Source organism: Lagopus muta, chromosome 4 (genome assembly GCF_023343835.1).
Source record: "Lagopus muta isolate bLagMut1 chromosome 4, bLagMut1 primary, whole genome shotgun sequence".
NCBI lineage: Eukaryota > Metazoa > Chordata > Aves > Galliformes > Phasianidae > Lagopus > Lagopus muta.
This window is the reverse complement of record NC_064436.1, coordinates 23,319,687-23,342,680: the sequence shown is the minus strand read 5'-3', so window position 1 is coordinate 23,342,680 and position 22,994 is coordinate 23,319,687. Positions and strand designations below refer to the sequence as shown.

The window sequence follows — 22,994 nt, the reverse complement described above, 5'->3', positions numbered from 1 at the left end:
GTTATTAAGTCACAATGCCCATATTTATTTGTCAAGTCCAAGATCTTTATTTTTTGCCAAACTTTTCTGATCTCATTAGCATCTCTTATCTGAGCTGGACTACTTTGTGTTTTCACAAACTCCAAAAACTGTTGTCAAAATTACTCCTTTGAACATAAGTATTCATTAAGATTTCTCAATTGGTTACAGTTATTGACTCATTAGGTATTTAAGTTTTCATCTGTTCAAGAGGCACCTATTAGCACCCTGTGTGATCATAAACAATGATAAAATTCACCATAACATAACATCATAAAAAGTCCAGAACCCTCTTTGTAGGTGGTGCTAAGGGGTTTTAAAAAACTTATGTCATTGAAACCACCAACAACACTATTATTAATCAGTGGTTCTTGGCTTAGGCCTGCAGTTAATTGCCAATAAAAACATTACTTAATAAGGAAGAAAGCAGAATGTGAAAAGTGAAAAAGTTCTTCTGGGTAAAATATAATGAGGAAGAAAAATATATATAGATTAATTCACTCCAAAATGCCCTGATAACTCCATGAAAGAGAGAAGATATTTTAGAGGTGTTGTCTGGGTATACAGATTACACAGATGGGTGAAAAATGTAATCACCATTGCTCAAAACAAAAATCTTTAGGAACAGCTGTTGTTCCTGTGCTTAGAGAACATTTCTCACTTCTCATCTGTAGAGAAAGTTGGTATCATAATAGTGAAAAAGTACTTACCTTACTCGAATGAGATCAGATGTAAAGCTATAAATCTTGTCCATGCCCAAATTAATATTCTGAAATCTTTTAGTGATCCTGTTTACAATTTAGAACAATGCTACCTGCTGTAAACGACTTTGTCCTTTTTTGTGAATGTTGAACTGGATTTAGGCCAGTAATTGAAAACACTGCTGCAAAGTCTCTGGAGTGGCAATTTCAACTAATAAATACTTGTTATTGATTTTGAACCACTGTCAATATTCATTTCAGCATAACAGACAGCACATATTTAGCTTCCAGGAAATTTCAGGGTTGAATCCTGTTTAGAAGTGTGGGATTCACAGTAATTATGGCAGTAATAAACACCTTTTAATAAGAATCTAGCTTGAAACAAAATTTGAATATTTACTTCTGTCTTTCAAAAAGCTTGAAAGAATTTGAAACCAGCTTTTCAGCTCAGAACTATCTCTATTTTCACCAAAAATTTGCATAAATGTAAATATTAAATGAGAATAAAATTGTAATAAAAAAAACAACAACTGGTCTGTTATTTGTAATGAGCATGTCCTACGGATGTTACTGAAAATATTAAAAAAAAACAGCAACAAAATTTGTGTGCCTAAAGTAGTTTGGAGCCCTCTTTCATATTGGTAGACATGCACTAAATTACTGATTACTCAAAGGTCTCCTTAAGTACCAAACCTAAAAAGCAGAAAAAGCTGAGTCATGCACAGAGCACGCACTGATGAAGTGACCAGAGTGTCCTTGGATTGAGGCAACAAGCAAGTCTGAAACTAATACAAAAGCTTGCATTCACTTGGCTTTTAAAATAAAAACCTGTCTTCTAGACATTTCATTGACCTTAGTCTCTTTTTTCCATTAACCTAGTAACAATGTCTAGTACTCAATGTACTATGTGACACACAGAACTTTGGTGTAATTAAATTTCTTTTTAGTTAAAGGCAGTATTTCCCATAAACCACACAATGACAGTTTCAAGGATGTATGCTTAGAGCACAAGGAATAAACTAGGATAATTTATTACTCTGATGAATTTTGACCATGTAGTAAGTTCATTTCCATTTGGTGCAAGAGATGTAAATACCCCAATTAATGTGGAAGGGTTTAAATACCAAAATAGATCAGAAATATCACAAGGCTAGTGCCATCTTTAAGATACAGCTTTCTAGAACACAGCATATCTGAAAACTGCTGAAACATATACTACTAAAAGAAATAAGAAGTATTTGCAGCTTCTTGCATTTCAAATCCTAACATTGAATATAGGATTAAATATTTTATAGGAATATTTAATGTTCAGTATTATTTAATGTTCAGTATTATTATTAGCAGGAGTTTCTAATTATCAGTAGAAATTAAATCTAGTTTTGCACAGAGAAAACATTCTTTTTATATGAGCAGGATTGCATTTAATTAGTTTATTGCATGTGTTCACCTTATTTTTCTGTATGTTTAATCATATATTTTTTCACTTCAGCACATTTCAGTGCTTATTTATAATAAATTTGAATTATATAGAGTCAGTTCTTTCCACTTTTATGTGCAATCCATATTAAAGAATAATACTATGGTCATTTCAATTTTTGTTCTAATATCCTGCAAAATTTCAAAACAACAATTTATAAAATACTAAATGAATTACACGTCTTAAACTTACGATGAGCAATACTAAGGAAATACAATTATGTACACTAAGTATCCATTTACTAACATTAAAAAAAAACAAACTATATCATTCATCACTCCTGGAAATAACTCTTCCAGAAGAAAAATCTGTCCTTACTGAAGCAAGTTGTAGATTTCAGTGAGGCAGCTTCCCATTCCTGAAGAGCGATGATGAAGGTCATACTTCAAGCTTCTTAGCACAGCTGTGTATGCAGTCTGATTCAATAGGTAAGCCCCGTACAAAGCTAATAGAATGAGTCAACAGTTTCTATTAGTAAATTCAGTGTGACTTTTTCCAATTTACCTATTATGAAATGCTACTTCTACTTGAATTAGAAGTTGGTCACACAGTACATGTTACCAAAGTTTCTGTGATTTTTTTTTTTTTTGAGAACACTATGGCAAACACTTTAAAATGACATTAGCAGGAATTCTGTAGTACACTCAAGTAGAAAATAGAGGAAAAAATACTCAAATAATATAAGCCAGATCTCAGGCCATGCAATTCCTACATTTGTGCCATATTTGTAACAGCATTCAAAAGTATTTCCTGCATGTTTTCATTTTCTCAGCTGAGGTCGGTGAAAGTTTTGCCCTTTTGGATTCTGCAGCTCCAATTTTAATCAATGTGACTTCCAGTGTGCAAAGAGACTTCTGTCACCTTTTCTTATTCTGTATGTGACAAAAACCACAGTTCTTAGAGCTTCAACTAAAATCTAAATTCAAGCACATTTGCAGTTCTTAATTTCCACAGAAATATATTAATATACATTGTAATATAGTATATATTAATATTAAACAAATTTATAGGAAACTGCCATTTAAGAACTATCATTTATATTTAGCTGAATTATTTTCTAGTTCACACCAAATACAAGATAAATAAAGGCTAACCACCAGTTTTCTAAATTGCTACATTTAGAAATTCTCTCTTGCACATTGCCAGTGAAGCCTGTGGTTAAGTTATCCTCTTGTGCACTATTGATCAGTTCCTTTTTGTCATTCTGAAACAATCCTTCAATGCTGAGAGCAGATAATTTGAATTTATAAATAGTAAAATCTATGTTGTTTGAATAGGCCTAGATCTGCTCTACCCAGATGTCATCTTTATTGGCTTAGAAAGAGAGTCATTGTGATTCTGAATCATAAATCACAGTCTTGTTCGAAGTAGACCTACTATTTTGGGGGAGTGCATCATCACTTCAACTGACATGCTAATAGATAGTTTTAGATGTCAGCTCTGTTGTCCACTATTTAAGATAAAGCAACTCACACTGAAAAATTATTTTTTTTGTTCTCAGCAAATTGTAAATAAACCCAGAATGATACAAATGCTGAAAGGAAGCTGCTTGTAATGGTTAGGTTTGAAATGCTGAAGTAAGCACATGAAAATTACATTTTTGCAAGTGTTTGCTAGAGTGTTTTTAATGGTATCCAAGGCAACTTGAAAAGCAAAATGTGTAATAGAGAACACCTGACATTAATAGAATCAAATTTTATTAAATGATGTGATTATGTATTACATTAAAACAAAACAAAACAAACCAACACAAACAAAACCAGGACTGTATGCTTAATTTTACTGTAATTTAGAGATTGAATGCTTGTCCCATTATGTAATGAAATTAAGACAGAGGAGTGGGCAGATAAATCCAAAAGCACAAATTAAAAAAAAAAAAATCACTTGCCTCAATAACCTGTGGTGGCTGCTATAACCAAATAGAAAGCAGATTAAATATCCCTTGTCATAGGTAGAGGGAAGGATGACCCTTGAGGCTTATTAATATTGTCAATTTCATTTGCATGCTGATGTATCAGAAAATACATGCTAGGTGAAAATTCACTATGAACAGTGGAAGCAGCCCACAGCAGCCTCCTGTAGTGCAGTGTGATGTCAGTGCTTCAGCCCTTCCCCACCTGCCTGCCTGCCCTCCTCTCAGTTCCCACCTTTCATATTTTCAAAGGTTATGTACCAAATATCTGTTCTTCTTTTCTGGTCAGGATCTCCCTAGCTGCAAACAAGACAAGCAGTATTTTCCTCCACTTCAACAAAACCATGCTTTGATATTTGAAGAACATGAAGGCAGATAATATTTTTGAAGAGAAGTAGAAGAAAACTGTGCCTTTGTATTTCAACTGTCAAGTCTCACAAACCATAGAAAGGATATACTGGTCAAAGAAATGTTTTGCTAAGATTTATTTAAATACAGCAACTCTTGCCAGTTTGTTATCAGTTTTTCACAAGAAGCATCAATAATTCTTTAACAAATGAATAAGATTTGTCATAGTTCAAATGGGAGATTTTCTCTTACATGATGAGATTTATTTTTTACAGGGACATAAGGGTGAGATACATACATTTCTTCTTTATTAACTTTTAAATTCCTTGTTAAATTTGCCAAAGTGTTCGGCTGTCTCTAACAGTGACACTAATTTCACTAAATATTCTTCCAATGCAAACTTACTCAATAAATAACTTATTTAAAATATCTCACTAATCTTAATAGTAACCACCAAGTTCTCCTGAAATTATAGCAGAAAGAGACAAAAATTTGGCAGAAGTATTCAAATGTGATGTTTTAATTCCTAATACACTGTATGCATCTCCAACACTGTAAGCCTGCCTGGGCATAAATTTTTGATCACTTCAGAAGAATTCTGACTATTAGGTTTATTCCACTATAGATAATGGAGTGTGCAATTCAAACTCTCTGCTGAGTTGTTCCAAGATGTTTGGCCTTCAGCCAGAAATGACAGAAGCCTTTTGATTTGCACATCCCTTCACACGTCTGCTATAAAAGATACAGTTTTAGAAACCTTTCAAGTGATCTTTCTTTGGAGCATCCAAGCAGCTATAATAAGACAGAAGATATCATCACCACACCACTGAGCAGCTGAAGCTATTACACAGTGTCTTGTGTTTGCCTGTTGAAATACAACATAGTTAATGTGACATAACTTTTTGTGATAAAGCCATGCTATACACCAGTTGGATATTAAATCAGCTAAGCAAGGTGGAAAATGTGCACCCTGGGGTTCAGATTAAACAAATATAAACTTCAGCATACCCTCTTTATGTTTCTGATATCCTACATATATAATTAAAAATTGGAATGGAATTTAGACAATATGATTAAAGATAGGAGTATTAAATTTTTTATCTGATTGCATTTCCCTTTCTTCCTTAGACAAAAAGGCACAAAAATAATACGCAAACTTTCAGACAATAACCTGAGACTAGGAATCATGACCAAAGATAAGGAATAACTGGATAAGTTTTAAGTCAGAAAGGGAAGAACATTGAGTGTTTGCACAAGCCTCTGATTTTCAGCCATTATGTTTATATTTTACCAAAGTTAACCTGCAATATTTGTCTTCAATTGGCACATCAATTGAATGCAACCCAAGTGTAGTGTGTTCAGTCTTTGAGCCCTGACTGATACATGTGTCACCTAGAATTAGTCTTTGCAGAGCCCTTAGAGCTTGTTAGAGTGAGCTACTGCAGGAATTACTGCTACGTCCCCAAAACAGAAATTTAGTGTAGTTCAAATATTGAATAAATGTTCTTATTGTGTTATAAAGATGAGGGACGGTACATACTCATGTAAGCATCCTTGCAAACATAACCTGCAAAATAATGAGAAGTAAAATGGCATGCATACGCAAGGAAGATGGAATGATGTGTATTTTTCTTACATTTTCCTATGTTGAACTTCAGTTTTAGACAAGAACCACTTGTTTTTCTTAGGTTACATAACAATAACAACTGGAATTTTTATTAACAAATTATCTAACACATTGGGTACTGTTCTTATAAGTATACTACTAAACCATATACCCTATATTAATATGAAAAGATACTGCTTTGGATATTCATCTTTGGCTACTAAATTGTATTAATATCCTGCAAGATATGAATAATAATAATCCTTGCATGCTTTCCATTCCTAATCACACTTAAGTCCCATCACAAAGGGTGAAGGAAAACTTGTTTTTAAATGCTAACCTGAATATTTTATTACCTCTATTAATTCCAACCTCAAGATTAAAAAAATATACACACTCTATTTAATATCTGGAAGTGATTTCTGCAGAAGCTAAGATTATGGTTCTACGATATTATACAGATGAGTTGGATTTTTTTTTTTCCAAGTGATCATTGCTAACTGCTCTTCCTTTATGACATCAATTATATTATTGTAAACACGATATTATAAATTTAACATCTCTTCCAAAAATCCAGTTATATGAAAATACGAAGGTGAACACAAAATGAAAAAACTGCAACCTACCCACTCATTTTCATTTTTAAAAATAAGGTAATTGTAATATAACCTTGAACAGAACTTTCAAATACATTTCTTAAAAAAGCAGAAAAATAAGCATGTCTGACTTGCTATTAAGTTCTCAAAGATGTTTTCAACCACATCCTAGAAAACTTAAATCTTTTCTCACTATAGCCAGTAGCTGAAAAACCAAATGCTTTTACTTGTACTTGTTGTGTTAGTGTAATCCAAGAGTTATTTGCTGTCTAAGGTTTCTCACTGTCAAACTTGAATTACTGCATGAGCAGTATGGAATTGCTGATTTGAAATGAAATTTAGACAAAATTCAGAATCTTCCCCTTCCCAAAGTACCCTGAATAGATATACTTCTTGATTTACTGATTTGAAGCTGATTTTTAAAAAGCTGAAATATTTGTATTACATTTCAATAATTCCACCTGATGTCTGAGAAATTCATTTTGCTATACAAAAATATTATGAAAAGTGATGATAGACAATATGATATTTTCACTAAGCATTAAGAAAATGTGTAGAGACGTAACAATTGTCTTACAACCAGAGAAAGGAAGGTTTGTTTTTTATTAATATCGATATGAAAAAATATCCCATGCAAATATTTGGCTATTTTCAGTGTTTTAAACAGAACCCTTCAAAATGCTCTGCCCTGTTAGTGGGGAAAAAAAAAAAACAAAAAACAAAAAACAAAAAACAAAGCAAACAAACAAACACCCAGAAAATTCAGTTACATTTGTTGCATCGGTTTATGTTTAAAATACTGTATATGAAAACCAACCAGATTATTGTAATTGTGCTTTTCCTAGACTCAGTACTTTTTATAGAGAACTTATGATATTATGGTATTCAGAGGCTTCTTGCAGATGCTTAGTACAGTTGAGGTACTAATCTGCCAGTTAGAAAAAATAACCACCAGATAAGTCAATTCTAACATTAGCAGAACCCGGGCATCCATATGAGGATTATGTCCTGTCTTTGTATACATTTGGATACATTTTAAAAAAATGTGACTAACTGATCTCTTGCTTGATACACAGAGTCAAGGAGATAAACATTGTTGATAAAGGGCTGCTGGTACTGTTGAATGCTGAAGTCAGCAGACTGTGCCTCTCACAGAGGCAAATGCTCTGTGGAGCACAGTTTGCATGCAGTATTGTCTGTTCATCTCTACTCTACAAAGTACTCTAAAGACCTTCTAGCGGACAGCAGTATTTCATAAATGATGAGATTGCTTAATTGAATTAATATATTCCATTAGCATAGTTATCACAAAAATCAGAAAACCACTGCCTTTCCGTATATGGAATAGACACCATTTGCACATCATCTTTAAGAAACATTATGTTATGTGAGAATGATAAAAGACAATGTACACATGATTATTTCCAGGCTATGCAACAGTAGGTAGAGGTTTTATTCTTCTTTTATGTTTTCATGAATCTGCCAGCAACATACAAACCAATGGTGTTTGCTGCCCAAAAGGAAGCTTGGTAAAAGACAAAAGGCCACACATCCTGCTGTCAGTGTTCTGGTAGTACCTTTCTTTTCTTTCCCTTCACATGGGAAGATTTCTGAGCTCAGGTACAGTCTCATTCCCAGTGTTTACTTGAAAATTTTGGCAGAAACGCTCCACATGTTTTATGGTACATCAGGCTTCAGTTGAGATGATGCTGCAACCTTTAGAGATGTTACCCTTTTGCTGGTGAGTTCACTCTGTTAAGCAGTACAAAAAACAAAAACAAAAACAAACAGTTATTTCTTTCTATCACTCTGAGAACAATCCAGGTGTGGTGTTGCTTAAGACTTAAAATTAATACGACAAACATACATACGTAGTGATGGCCACTCTGAATCAAGCCTAGATTTTTCAGATATATGACAAAGTGAAATGTGTTTTAGATTATTTTCACTATAATTTCAAGTGAACATATACAATTTTGTAAACTTTCACACAGGATCTGAATGAATGCATAAATGGCATTAGTTAAACACTGACAACAAGGTTTAAACATGGCCTCTCTCCCTGGAACTTTATTTGAAGTGTCATACTCTGCCTGTTTCAGTATTAAAGTAAATAATAACAGCATATTATATTTACCATGTAAGAATGTATTTTATGTTCATACAGTATCTATTATAATGAGGTCCGAGTCCTGTGTGCAGCCTCTCAGTTCTACTAAATACTAAAAATAAATAAATAAATAATGGACTATATTAATTTTGTTTTTAGCAATCCATGGACTTTGTAATTCAATTGAAACAGCTGGCATTCTTATTTATTTATCAGCAAAAAAAAAAAAAAAAAAAAAAAAAAAAAAAAAAAAAAAAAGAATGAGCAGACTGCTGTAATGAGATCTCATTATATTAAAACATCATTAAAGTTACAAAAGTTACTGTTATGGTTATGCTGTAACATAAAACATTTCAAAAACAAACCATGAACTAAACAATGCTCAATAAAAAATGCAAAATGAAGTACTTTCTGTGACACTTCAGTCAAGTAGTCTTTTTCACTGTGAGGTTAGGAATCATTCTACCATAAAGGGCACCTTAGGAAACTTCACATTTTGTCTCCTGTTTTTAATTTCTCACACCCTGAGGCTTCTCTCCACTCAGAAGGCTTTCTCAACACACAGATTTCTTCCATTTTTCTGGTGGGCTATTAATAGCCATAATGACTTTATCCCACTGCTGCTGAAAGTGGAAAAGACCATGATCTTACTACACCACCATACAGTCTTTAGTACAATTAACATTCCTTTGTGTACTACAGTATCATTTCTCCAAGTCATCTCTGTATTTTTTTCTCCTGCTCTTCCTTCCCTGTATAACACAAAGTGTAACCCCCACCTTTTTCTGTGTTGTTTGCTAAACGTACGGATTAAATAACTGAGTTTTAATATCAAATGTCTCTGTGCATTCTAAGTAATTTCTCTTTTTCCAGACCCCTTTTTTCTTGCTGCTCCTCACAATTTTAGTGGGATCAATTTGTATCCCCTATTATTTTCTTTCTCTATTAGTAGGCCCAGGAGTTTTCTGCTTTCAGACAATGAGGAGATTGATTCATATCAGCCTGTTTTTTTTCTGTTTTTTTCTTTTTTTCTTTTTTTCTTCTTCTTTTTTTTCTTATTGTTGTTTTTTGTCTTCTTTGTAACTCATCAAAAATGCCAACCAAAGCCCAAATGCCCAGGCGCATTACAGTTAATACAACCCAGATATTTCAAGTGAAATAAACAAGACAGATTTGGATACTAAATACTACAGTGCCCGTAGTCAAGCTTCTCCATTGTTCCCGAAAGAGACCATATCAAGAACCGCACTGCTTGTGTGACTGCCTCTTTGGTTTTGCCTGGAAATACATAACATGTTCCTGGAATATGACACTTAAACGTAACACAGAAATAATATAAGAAATACTGGAAGGGAAAAGAAGAACCTAAAATAACCATACTTTCTTTTAATGCCCTCAAATAACACTTAGGACAATAATATCTTCAACATCCAGACTTAAATTTTCTCATCTTGCACTTAGTTGTGATTTCCAATCACAAATTAGATTGAAGGAAAAGCCATGTTTTAGCTATATGCCAGAGTAACTGCTTTTGTAACATTCCTTGGCAAAAAAAGCAGTCACAGGTGGAAAGCAGAAAATCTTAGGGGAAAAGAAATACATTAGCTAGCTGCTATTTTCTACAATTCTTATAGCATAATTTCCAGAAATCTAATCTGAACCATAGAGAAAATTAATGTATTTGTGACTAAATTTAAGGCTTCAGTCATAAGAAAAGGAGTTTTAAAACTTTGAGAGATTGGATACATACATATTTTCTGTTCTTAATTTTTTCCATTCTCTCAATGGTCTATTCCAGCTCAGTATTTTACTGATATACCAACTACTTCCCAATTATGCAAGAATTATTATTGAGTCCAGAAGATTAAAACTCCATATACCAGTGCTCATTGACCAGCAGCGTGGCTCACTAGACTTTATGCAGGATAAACTTTGGTAGCAAGAACTTTCTACCCCTTAGAGAGCCCAAATTCACCTACCAGTAGAAATTTGTTCTATTAATTATAAAAACATTTTGTTTTCCTGCTGTTCCAGGCATTTAATTATGTTCTATTTTACAACTGTACTATGTAGTTGTACTGTGTATATTAAATCCAAAAAAAAAAATAAAGAAGAACATCTGAGCATATGTCTATCATATGATTCTTATTGAACCAGAAAAGCATGGAATGAAATTGGGATTAAAAAAAATTTTTTTTTAAAACTTTAAAACCTCTTGAGTAGTACTTAAACAATAATCTTATCCAAGAAGACTTGGATACATGCAAGGTATGTAAGCACCATAGCATCTGATGCTTGTTTCAAATAGCAACTAGTACTTTAGAAGATAGCTTCAGCTTACTCAGATAATGGTTAGACTCTGCAATGGCCTGCCCAGGGATGTGGTGGAGTCGCCGTCCCTGGCAGCGTTCGAGAGGTGCCTGGATGAGGAACTACGAGATATGGTTTAGCAGTTTGTGGTGGCAATGGTAATGAGAGGATGGCTAGACTAAGTGATCTTGTAGGTCCTTTCCAGCCTTGTGATTCTATGATTACCCTTTTTTAACCCCCAACAGCACAAGGGTATAAGTGTTGTAGTACGTGCCTTGGGACACAGCATTGTACCAAATAAAACACAGAGCAAGAAAGTGGTTTTTTTTTTTAGCCATATGTTGATGAAACTAGTGAGGATTCTGAGTTTTGATCCTGAGTTTTCCTCTTTCCAATTAGGAAGGAATGCTAGCAAATAAAGACATTCTGCTACTTTGGCTTTGTTTAAATGACAGAAAAGCAAGCCCAACAGCTTTGCAATCCAGAGCTGATTAAGGCGTTAGAGTATTACTCTAATATTAGCTCAATGTTTTAGTTGTTCTAGCTGGAGATTTTTTTTTTTTTTTTTTTTTTCCTTTTCCTCTTTTTTTCCCCCTCAAATGCTTTATAAATTGGATCCAGTGTGCAGCAATACTCTTGGTTGGCTTTAAATGCTTTAAACAGCTTTCAGCATTGTTTCTAAAAATGGAGGTATCTGAATTTTGCCCTGAAATTATCTTTAGAGTCTTTCTTTTCCCTTTAAGTCAAAGCCCTTCTTGTACGTGTTATTGAGAACTTCAAGTACGTGAGTTACTATATGAAATTACAGATCACCCAGCTTAGTAATATCAATGTTGATAAAAAAAAAAAAACTACTCAAGCAGGTAAAATGTATATAAAAACTGAAGAAGCACTAGTGAGAACATGATTACGAATCAAAAAAAGCATATAAAAATATTTTAAAAATACATTCCGTGCATTCTTAAGTTCTCCTAACTTAAGAGAGTGTCACTAAACTGAAGTCAGACTACACACAAAAAAAGACATAGAAGCAAAGCTTTCTAGGATTAGAAATATGCATAACCCATTGATCTTCAACAGTGACAACTTCAACAGTAACTATTATTTTTGTTGGCTCCTCTTGAGCTTATCTAAAATTTGATATGTTTTCCATGGCCAAAATAAAATCCACCTATGAGGAAGTCACTGGAAAGCCCCCATTAGGTTCTTATGATATTTTGAAGGACAGATTTTATAGGAGAAGTTCTGTTCAAATGAGTGAATGGCATCTGTTCCCTGGTCTCGCTTGGGGCAGAAGCTGACTACTTACACTCTGTGAACCTTTGCTTCATGATCATTAATTTCACACAGCACTCCTCAGAGTTCTATTCCAATTCAAAACTTTTATCAGGGAAGTCTGTGCTCAGTGAAGTGAGGATCATGGCTGATTTTAGATCATTTATACCATATTCATTAAGAAATACATTGATAGCGTTAGTTTTGTTCAGTCATGAGACTTTTCCTCCCCAGGAGCAGATTCTGTTTCATTTTGAAAAGCTTTAATAAAAAATTAGACTAGTACATTTATATGAGGAGTACTGAATGTCACAGCATCCCTGATTAAACTTTTAGGGCAGCATGTCTAGTTCTTGGCAAAGTCAAAAAATCTCCCCAGTTTTTCAAAAGGGACTGGCACATAAATAATGTTACCATTTATCACAAAGCTGCCGAAGTTTCACTGTCAATGACAAAGTCATCTTCTACTGGAGTCATTCTACACTGTGTATATTGATACAGCATACAAGTACAGAGTAAATTTTAAGGTAAGCCTTAGAGTTCTGTTAACTTCTCAGTTTAAGGCCTAAAGTACTGCATAGCTTTATATATCACACACGCTAATTCTATAAAAATCAAGCTCGCAGATAAACAAAGACACCTTATCATTTATAGATTCAGAAAAAAGAGATCAGAATATTTTTCTCACACTTTTGTTTACAATTACACCACACAAGCAAAATAGTGACAGCTAGAGTGGGAAAGGTAAGACTGTAATAATCTTCATTAATTTCTCTCTTGGACTTATGTTTTCACTTAAAAAAAAAAATCAGAAATCAGTTTTTGACAAAAAGACAAAAGAAAAAAACATTAAAAAACATTAGCAGTACAATAAGAAAAGGATTTGAATATAAAAATAAGCAGTTGTTAGAAAAAAAATTTCACCAAACCAAAATACTTTATCTGTTGGATAGCATTTCTACATCAAAAAAATATTCAGACTCTTGAAAGTAAAGGCTAGATTTTCAGTCGTCACTGTCTTTAGTAGTGAAAGTATAGGCCAAAGATTTAATGAGGTTTTTCTACTTACTCACTTAGATGCACCAAACAACAGAAGAGATCCTCTGAAGCAGAGAGACTCATAGGACATACAGACATATATGCTTGAAGATATGCAGGAGAATGAAATAATCATGACACCTTTAATTAACAAACAGAAAGACTTTGCACTAAGAATATCAACTCTCAAGTGCCATTTCCCTGAATAGAATCTGAATTTTACTGTCAAAGATGTAAAAATAATATACAACATAACCCTTTATCAGCATTAAATTACATAGTGCTCTTCTCTGAATCTGTGGATGGTATTTGTCCCTTGGCCACAGCCATGTAAGAAAACACACAACTAAATTTATTGAGCTTAAAGTTACATTCACATCATATTCTACTGTATATATAGATCATGTGTCAGCTTTAAAAATATGGTGTCTGTTTTATTAAGTTAATATTATGTCATTAAGTGATTATCATCCGTTAACTTAGGAAATGTTTAATAGTAATGCTTTGGAAGATAGCAGTTAGGTATATAAACATAATCAATGGAATTTATGGTTGTAGTGCATTCTATCTCCAAATTTTTTATCTTTCACCTATTTGTTCAGTTTAATTGCATATTCACTTTGTATTTGTCTCAATGTGCATATAACAAACATGCCAAGAACCTCTTACATAAAGCTATCTTTAATTTTAGTATAGTCAGAAAACATCTAGAGCCATTCTATGCCATAATTTTGCTTAGATTATATAAATATAATTATAAAAACATACATATATGATCTATTCATATACACGTGTAAGATACTGCACAGTATATACACAAAACATGTATTTATAAATAAATCTATGACTGCATGTTACAAGAAAGAAAAGTAGTAGCAATAAATAACAAACAAGTAATGGCTAGCAAGAAAACAAAGAACAAAAAGAATTTATTAGTTTTATACACGTGAGACAAGACTCTGTATTAGATAATGTGGCAAAGGGCTTGGATTTGATTTGACAAGAGATATGATGTCAGGAAAAAACAGCTGAAAAGATGGCGTGTGTGAGAAGATGGTGCTTCAAGTATCCAAATTTTAGATAGCAAACAGGAAATGAAAAGTTGCCCACAACATCTAGACATAAAGGGTGAGAGGATGGATTTTGCTGATAAAATGGAAAGATTACTGATCTGCAAAAGTGAATAGAGAGGAGTCAAAAATGATACCGAGTGGATTAGGCGGAGCAAGGCAAACAATGAAGTTCATGCATAAAAAATATCATTCCTTTGTTCCCACTATGTACCTTGTGTCATCTTTCAGTCACAACATCAGAACTTCAGCTATTACTTTTGAAATCAGAAACGTTACACTGATTTCTTGAATAAGTGCCAGCAGGGATTGAAAAAGGTATTGCTCTCACCGTTTCTGAAGCAGTTTAGAAAACAGATAATTAACATTTTTATAGTAGCAACTATCTACAAATGTACACAATGAAGTTTGTATGAATTATATCCACTAACATGACAAAATTATATCATATATTCTACAAGTTTGGATGAATAGGAATACGTACAAACCTCAGAATCAAATACAAATCAATACATTTATTGCAGTTTTACCTTTCAGCTCTTTCCTATAATTCACTGAATTTAAATGGAATACGTTTTCCTGAGTGAACTCATACTGAATGAAAATGCCACCCCAAAGAAAGGGTTTCAGTATTAAAAATCATACACAGAAAACATTTGTTTTCAGTTGTTAAAGAAAACGTTATCAAGTTTAAATGAAACTTCAATAAACACCAAAAATACTGAAAACGGTTAAATTCATAAAAGAAAATTATTCTGCAAAATAAAGCATAAAACCTTTTAATTGTAAAACCACTGATATATTTGGGACATTTAGGAATGTTTCTGATTAAATGACTTTTCCATAGATACTTTTCAGTGTGTATTTTTTTTCAGATACGTTTGAAAAATAAAATTTATATACTTCCTTTTGGCACTAACATTGAAGAAACACATAATTATGAGAACTCCAGCACCCAGTTAGTGGCATTTAACTATGTTAATGTCACACATGCACAAAAAAAAAAACCAAAACATTTTTCCTTATGCAAACTAAGATATTAACAGTATTGTCCAAACTGTTTTCATTTGCATTTACTTTGAGACATCCACTCCTCTCAAGAGGAGAATTCATGATTATGCGAATTCCAGTGCAAAATCCAGCAGAAAACTGTGCGTGAATCTGAATATTCAAATAAGACTGAAGTGGTATATGCACACACATCTACAGTACAAAATACACAGTAATTTTAGCCCAGGTTTTCTGTTTTAAAACGATTCATTCAAATTACTTCTTTACAAGGTGCCTGATATAACATCCTCCTTCACAGATGTGGAAGTGAAACTTGAACACCTACAAAATGCAACTCATACACACCGAGGAATAGGGAATGACCAAATCCCAGCTTGCCAGATATCTCTTCATTACTTTTTACTTACATTTTGCCAGATAATCAAATACGCAAACTGAAAAAGAGAGCAAGCACAGCTGCTTGAGAGATCAGATTCTCCTGTGCATCAACATAACACAGGACATTTATGCTTTCAACAGTTTAAAAGAAATGAATGGATAATCATTTCTCATTTTAAATGAAGATGAAGTGGAAGTGAAACTCTGCTGATGTCCTCTTTGTTTCTGTGCCCATGTTTCCACTTTCTGATGCTCCATTTCATTTTATATCTCTAGTTTGTGTCTGACTAGGGAAAGTCCTGTACAACTTTACGTTTCAGTTTTTAAATAACAAAATATAAAAATATAATATAAAAATATAAATAATAATAATAAATAATAAAAATATAAATAGCAAAATATTTCTAGAAAGACTCAAGTTTATGTCTATCTCTGTATGCGTGTCTATGCATATATACAGAAACATGTACACATACATGTGCATGTACACACATGCATACACATCTTCACTCAGGTGAGTAGAAAACTCAATGGAAGGACCAAAGTCTTAAACAAATAGATAAAGGAGGATTTGTCATATAATGCCCCCAACAACTCACTCATGGAGTTAGGTATAAAGAAACTTGGCTGGCCCACTGCCTTAAGAGTAACAAATAAATAAAAATAATTCCAGTTACTGATAAAATCAGTAAAAAAATAAAATCAGTTACTGAACTGATGAACAAAGAAGCCTGGAAGAAAAAGAAGCAATTAAAATGCCATTTCAGTGGCAATGTATCCTATAGAGAACAAAAGATATCTGTTCCGTTGAAAAATGTTGTATAAACTACTTTGTAGTTTCATTACAGGCGCTGTTCAAAACCCATCTATAAGCAATGACAGGCTTTTCAGCTCACTTCAGGGGTTTCAGAACACAGCATATTTGCTGAATGAAGAGCCAAAAAATACCCTTTTAATTTCTGTCTCTCATTAAATATTAGAAAGCTAGAACTGTGAGTGCCACCCTTGGTATTTCCTAGGATTTTTCTTTTAAGGCATACTTTTAATTATTTGTACATTTGCCAAAATATAATCATTCAGGTAGAAATCTCCCATGCTAGATGACTTCAGTTTCATTTCAACAAAAACAAATTAGCACAAGTGCATATTTCCCATAGTATGAAAATGAATTCTTTTTTAAATTCTTAATTCTATTTTGGAAAGTCATAGAGATTGTTTCAGATTCTCTCTATTTCTCCTGTTGCTTTTACATTTTCTTGCTGCTGTACTCATCGTTTTACCCAAAATCATAATCTCCAAGGAGCTGGGGAAGATGGACTGCAATGAAAATTATTTCATGACTCAACATGAAATTACCAGCCACACTTCAGCAGGCAACTTTTGGAGTGGGGTCATTCTTCTAGCTAACTGATTTGAGCTTCAGTCTTCAGAAATCCATAGATTCAACGTGAAGCTTGATTAAAGCCAACAATTGTTGCCTATTCTTCAAGCCATTCTAAGTTAGTGATTATTTTCCAAGCTCTTTGACAGAGTTGAAAAAAAACTAAAGGTAGAAATCTACCCCTATATTTGTAGTATGTATGCTAGACTTTTAGTGCTTAAGGTTGGTACACAGAGAAACCTTGCTTGTGCTTCTTAATACCAATTACAGATTCTGCTGTACAGAAGATGAACATACAAAAGCATTAAATGTATTATTTTAATAAGCAGGTACTTGAAATATTTTTCAGTCTCCTCCACTGCACCCCATGTTTATAAATAGATTAGACATTCACTTGAAACTGGAACATGTAGGTCTACAAGATGCTTCAGGATCTTCAGAAACAGCAGGCAATTTTTCTGTTTCTGATTTTTACATGTCTTAGGCTGAAGACTTAGCCAATTTTATTATGCCTTATTCTTCAGAATAGTCATTGTATTGCAGAGAAGAAAATAACCTCAAAGATGCACTTGAAAAGAAAATTCCATATAGTACATTGTCTTAGTTTGAGCTGGGATGGACTCTTCTTCAGAATGTCTGATATGATGCTATATTTTTGATTCTAGGAGAAAACCTTACTGATAACACACTGATGTTTACAGCTGCTGCAAAGCAGTGTTGAACAGTGAGGAGACCATTTGCAGTGAGGGTCCAGAGGAGCTGGCCAAAGTGATATTCCATACTGCATTACATCAAGCAGAAGGAGTTCTGAAGGGGGTGGGAGTTCATATCTCCCTTCCACTGCTTAGGGGCTAGCTGGGCATCTGTCAGGGGTAGTCAGCAATTGCTCGTGCTTGTTAAATAAATTCATATATATATGTATAGTCATAACTACTGCCCTTTCCTATTCACTTGGTAAACAGTTTTACCTCAACCCAGGAATTCTACTGCTTTTCTCCACAGTTCTGTTCCTTATCCCACCAGGAAGCAAAGGGTGAGTGAACAACTGTGTGGTGCTCAGCCACCTGTCAAGTTAAGCCACAAGATGTGTAATGCTGCTCAGACATATGAAATACCTGTGCTAGATTGGTGAGTGGCAGAGTTGAAAAGGAAAGAAAGGGTACTTTGATTTAACCTTAGGTGAGAAGAAAGTAATTATGGAAAAAAAAAAAAACAGTCTGTCTTAGCTGTGATAAGACAAGAAGATTCTGACTTTCTATTGAGCTCAAAGCAGAAGTCACAGGTTGAAGTGTAATCAAAAATGACCTCCTAACTTTTTATTTCCCCCCCTCCTAGAGATGAAACTTCAATTGACGGTCTCAGAGCTTCAGATTATCTATCTGATAGAGAAAAGCTGTCTCAAGCAGTGAGGACCACTAATCAAATATTGACAGATGAGATGTTCTAGAAGATAAAAATAGATTTAAAATCCAAAGTGACACTTTTTTTTTTTTACGAGACTCATAGCCTGACTGTTAAAGTCAAGATGTAAGATAAATGATAACAGCCTAAGCCTTTCAATCCATTTATTACTTTTTCTAAATATAATGAATACAAGTTTCCTATTTAAGCCAAGGTCAAACCCCCACAAATTAACCAAAATAGCTTAATATTTTCTTCTAGTCTGATAAAAATACATCTGCTCACGATTCAAACCAGTTCTACTTGTTTTAGAAAAGCTACAACTTTAAAGAATGTATATGGTAAATAGGATATACAGATATAAACTGTCATACTTTCACTAGTATTTCACTAGTATACTATTGATCAAATTCAAAACTTCGTTAAAATTTCACTTCAATTAACACATTAAATTTCATTGCCTGTAGTAATATGTTAAGTAGCAGGGAAGAAACTACAACTAAAACCAGAAAAAGCAACATCACCTAGTACCAAAAAGAAAGAAAGAAAGTGAATTATTTCCACTACAAATTAAATTGTTGTAATATCGACCTAGCTTGAACTGAAGGGAAATACTTAGGTCATACCACCAGTGTACTGACTGGAGCCATATATGGTGGGAAAAAAATAATGAAGCAGCATGTCTTCAGAAAGAACCCTGTTCCACTCCCGCCTTCTCTTCTCCCCTACCTCCACCTTCCTTCTCCTCCCCTTCCCCCCCTCAAAAAAAAAAATAAAAAAATAAAAAATAAAAATTGATGTACATGTTCTCCAGCTAAAAATGGTGGATGGTTTTGACTAACTAATCAAAAAATAACTAACCAGCTATATTTAGCTTTGGTAAAGGCTAATCTTGAGTATTGTGCACTGTTCTGGGCTCCATAACACAAAAAGGACATTAAGATACTTGAAAACATCCAGGGAAAACCCACAAAACTGGTAACAGGGCTGGAGGCAAGTTCTATAAGGAGAGGCTGAGGATGTTTAAATTGCCCACTCTGGAGGCACCAACAGGTGACCTCACTGCTCTCTACAGAGGAGAGGAAAGAATAGGGAAGTGCTATGCTCTGTTCCTCATGAACAGGTGTCAAGTTGGCAATGGCACAAAGCCATGTCAGGGGAAGACATTAGGAACAATTGCTTTACAATGACAGCAGTCAAACACTGATACAGGCTTTGTATTGAGGTAGCTGATGTTCCATGTCTGTGAGTGTTCAGAAGGCATTTGTACAATACCCTCAAAAATATGTTGTGACTTTCAATTAGCACTGAAGCACACAGACAGTTGGACAAAGTGGTTTTTGAAGGTCCCTTTCAACTGAACTCTTCTTCTATTCTATTAAAATATTACCTTTCACCTGGGAAAGCTGACCTTGATGTTGTGTTGATGTGATGGCATTTAAGTGCATGATTTCATTTCTCAAATGAACAAGGTACTTTAAAAAACAGCAAAACAAGTAAACACGCACATACTTGTTCCCATGTTTGGCTTTGAGACCTTGAAGACTACAACCAATAATCAAAGGGGAGTTCATAAAAGCTGCTTGTAGCATGGGAAACAGGAACAGAAGGAAAAGGAAAACATAAGGCTATCATTTTCGTATAGATGCATCATACATACAACTGAGCATAGTCCTTCACCACAGGAAATATTCTTCCCAGCAGCATGATGACAAGCAATCATCCCTTAAGAAATATAGCATCAGTCAAGGTTTACATGAAGCAGCACATTATGAAGGGAGATAATTTTGGAATAGAAAGTGTACAGGGTAGTGCAGTAGAAAGCCAAAGCCGTGATAAGTAGAGGATGCATGATAGATATGCATAGGTGGTAATGACAATCAATTAGCATACAACACAATATACATTCCACAATAACTTACTTGCTATTTGATCAAATCTCAAAGACTGGAATCCTAAGGAACAAAAAGACATAAGCATTTGTGTGTGTATTTCTAGAAGAAAGAATGGGAACAAAATAACTTCAGATGAACAGAAGTAGATGAGGAGGTTTTACATTGTAACAAGAGAAAAGTTAGCGTCAGTCAGTACGTGGCAAACACTAAGGATAAAATCCAAATGTGTTTCAGTACAGCTATTATAAAATAAATTTATAATGAAGCACATGGAAAGAAAGTAAAACTATGTTCTGAATTAATGTACTTACATAGAACTATTTTCAAAGCACTGAGGCCATGCATGATTTTATTCAAGATAAGATTTGATTAAGAAGTACAAGTAATTTTGCACTGTCCACCAAGGCAATGCTTGCATCTTAACTTCTAAAATTCATGACTACATACCACAGTGGAGAATGTAAAATTTTAGAGGATAAATATAAAGAAATAAAATCTAACATGAGGAATTTCATTTATAGATTTTTTTTTTCTATAAAGTCTTTAGATGTTCTGTAAAGTAAACACCTACATTTTCATGCGATTACGTCCTAACTGTAACTCAGTATCTCTTAATCTAGGTTATGACAGAATAAACTGGACATTTTCAATTTTATTAAAAAGTGTTCTGGTATAGACACTGTGCAACCAATTAATAATTTTGCCTTTTTTTCAGGAAGATTAGATGGTTAAAGTATTAAATAGGTACATATATTTGATTTTAACTAATTTACATAGTCAAAATACATAAAAAAAATTGAGGCAATATCTATGTAAACTAATTTAAATGAAAGATGCTTTCATTTATAAAGTACAATCAAAAAAGAATAACAAAAATCATGAAAGCTAAATAGAAAATAATTATTCAAATATGTGAAAGGAGGTATGTATTAACATTTAATAATTTGCCTCTCTGGACTCCTTACAACTTCAAAGAAAGCCTCACTTAATCAAGATTTTACCTGCTTGTACAGCAAAATACGGTAGTGACAGTGCCTTTGAACAGAGTACAGGCACTATACAGCAGTAGCAGGTAGCAAAGAAAGAAAATTAGCTTCCTCTTCCTCTTCCTCTTCCTCTTCCTCCCCCTCCCTCTCCCCAATCCCTCCTTGTAACAATCAGAACAGCTGAAGAAAAGGTAATCTCTAGCCAAATAAATATTGCTTCTTCAGCTGCTAACCTTTAAATGAGGGTGAGGAGGGGTGGATCCTGGCTCCAGCAGTTTTGATCACTTATGTGCATTGCTTACACCTGAGCTCTCTGGGTTAGCAATGCCTTCTCACCAAGTGCTCAACCACTGGTTCAGGCTGTGACCTGACAATTCTACTGCACTGCTTTAACTGTTTATAGGCTTTGCTGTTACAAGAACTTCATGCTCTTTAGAAGCAAAAAATATCAATGAATGTAATCTCACAGCATTTGCTTTGTGTTGTTTCAGTGTCTAGATTCACAGTGCTAAGCATTATCTTCTTGAAAGGTTTTGGATTGAATGATGTTTCTTTTGTAGTAAACTTTTTTATTTGGAGCGTTCGTTGCTAATCTTATAAGATAATTTCACTACTCATGTTGAGAAATGAGGCAGTGATTGCAGAGGAATTGAGAGAAAGCATTAGCAACATACGGGTTAAACTACTACAGTTCTAATTAGAGCAATTCCACATAATTCTCTACATTTTTATCTACTTTGAATCCAGTCTTATTCCGCAATTTTTCAATCATATAAACTAGGTTGGAATAATAGCAAGGGAGGCAGAGATCTGTCATTCAAGTGACTTTATTCCATTCAGTGTAAAAAGGACTAATGTTATAAAAAAGTTCAAACATTTCTGAGTCCATTAAATTGCCTTTTCTAAATCTTTTCTGTCCAACAAAGAAATGCACTAATTTTCACGCTTCTGTTATATACACATTACATCCTGTATGTTATGAAAAGGTATGCATCACCTCTGCGTAAAATATGTTCCCCAAGATATTTCTGTAAATCTTGCTTGCTCTGAACTAGTATAAAATTAGTTAAAAAAAAAAAAAATTGATTCAGTGTGGAAAAAATATTTTTTGCTGGTTTTATTTTTTATTTTTTATTTTTTTTAATAGTTCTTACAATATGAATTACAAACCTGCACTACTTTTTTTTCCTGTATCAAATTTTAGACAGATATACAGTAAAAAAATTGTTTTCTAATTTAAACATTTCAAAGAAGATCCTTGCTGTGCATCCATAGGAAATCTCCTCTTCAATATATTTTCCAGAAATTTATCATAGAATCCTTGGAGGTGGAAGGGACCTCTAAAGGTCATCTAATCCAGTTCCCATCCAATGAACATCCACAGCTATGTCAGGTGTCTCAGAGCCTGGTTTAGTCTGACCTTGAATGTTTCCAGGGTCAGAGCATCCACCACCTCTCTGGGCAACATGTGCCAGTGCCTC

The 22,994-nt window shown here is 33.8% G+C and overlaps 1 long non-coding RNA gene across 1 annotated transcript; it reads right to left on the bottom strand.

Annotated features, from left to right (window-relative positions):
- Positions 1–4,359: 4,359 nt before the first annotated feature.
- LOC125692475 (uncharacterized) lies at positions 4,360–21,698 on the bottom strand. Its single transcript, XR_007376692.1, has 3 exons — positions 21,529–21,698; positions 20,555–20,587; positions 4,360–8,410 (listed from the first exon to the last, which is right to left on the bottom strand). It is a non-coding gene; the product is annotated as an uncharacterized LOC125692475 (long non-coding RNA).
- Between the last annotated feature and the right edge of the window lie 1,296 nt (positions 21,699–22,994).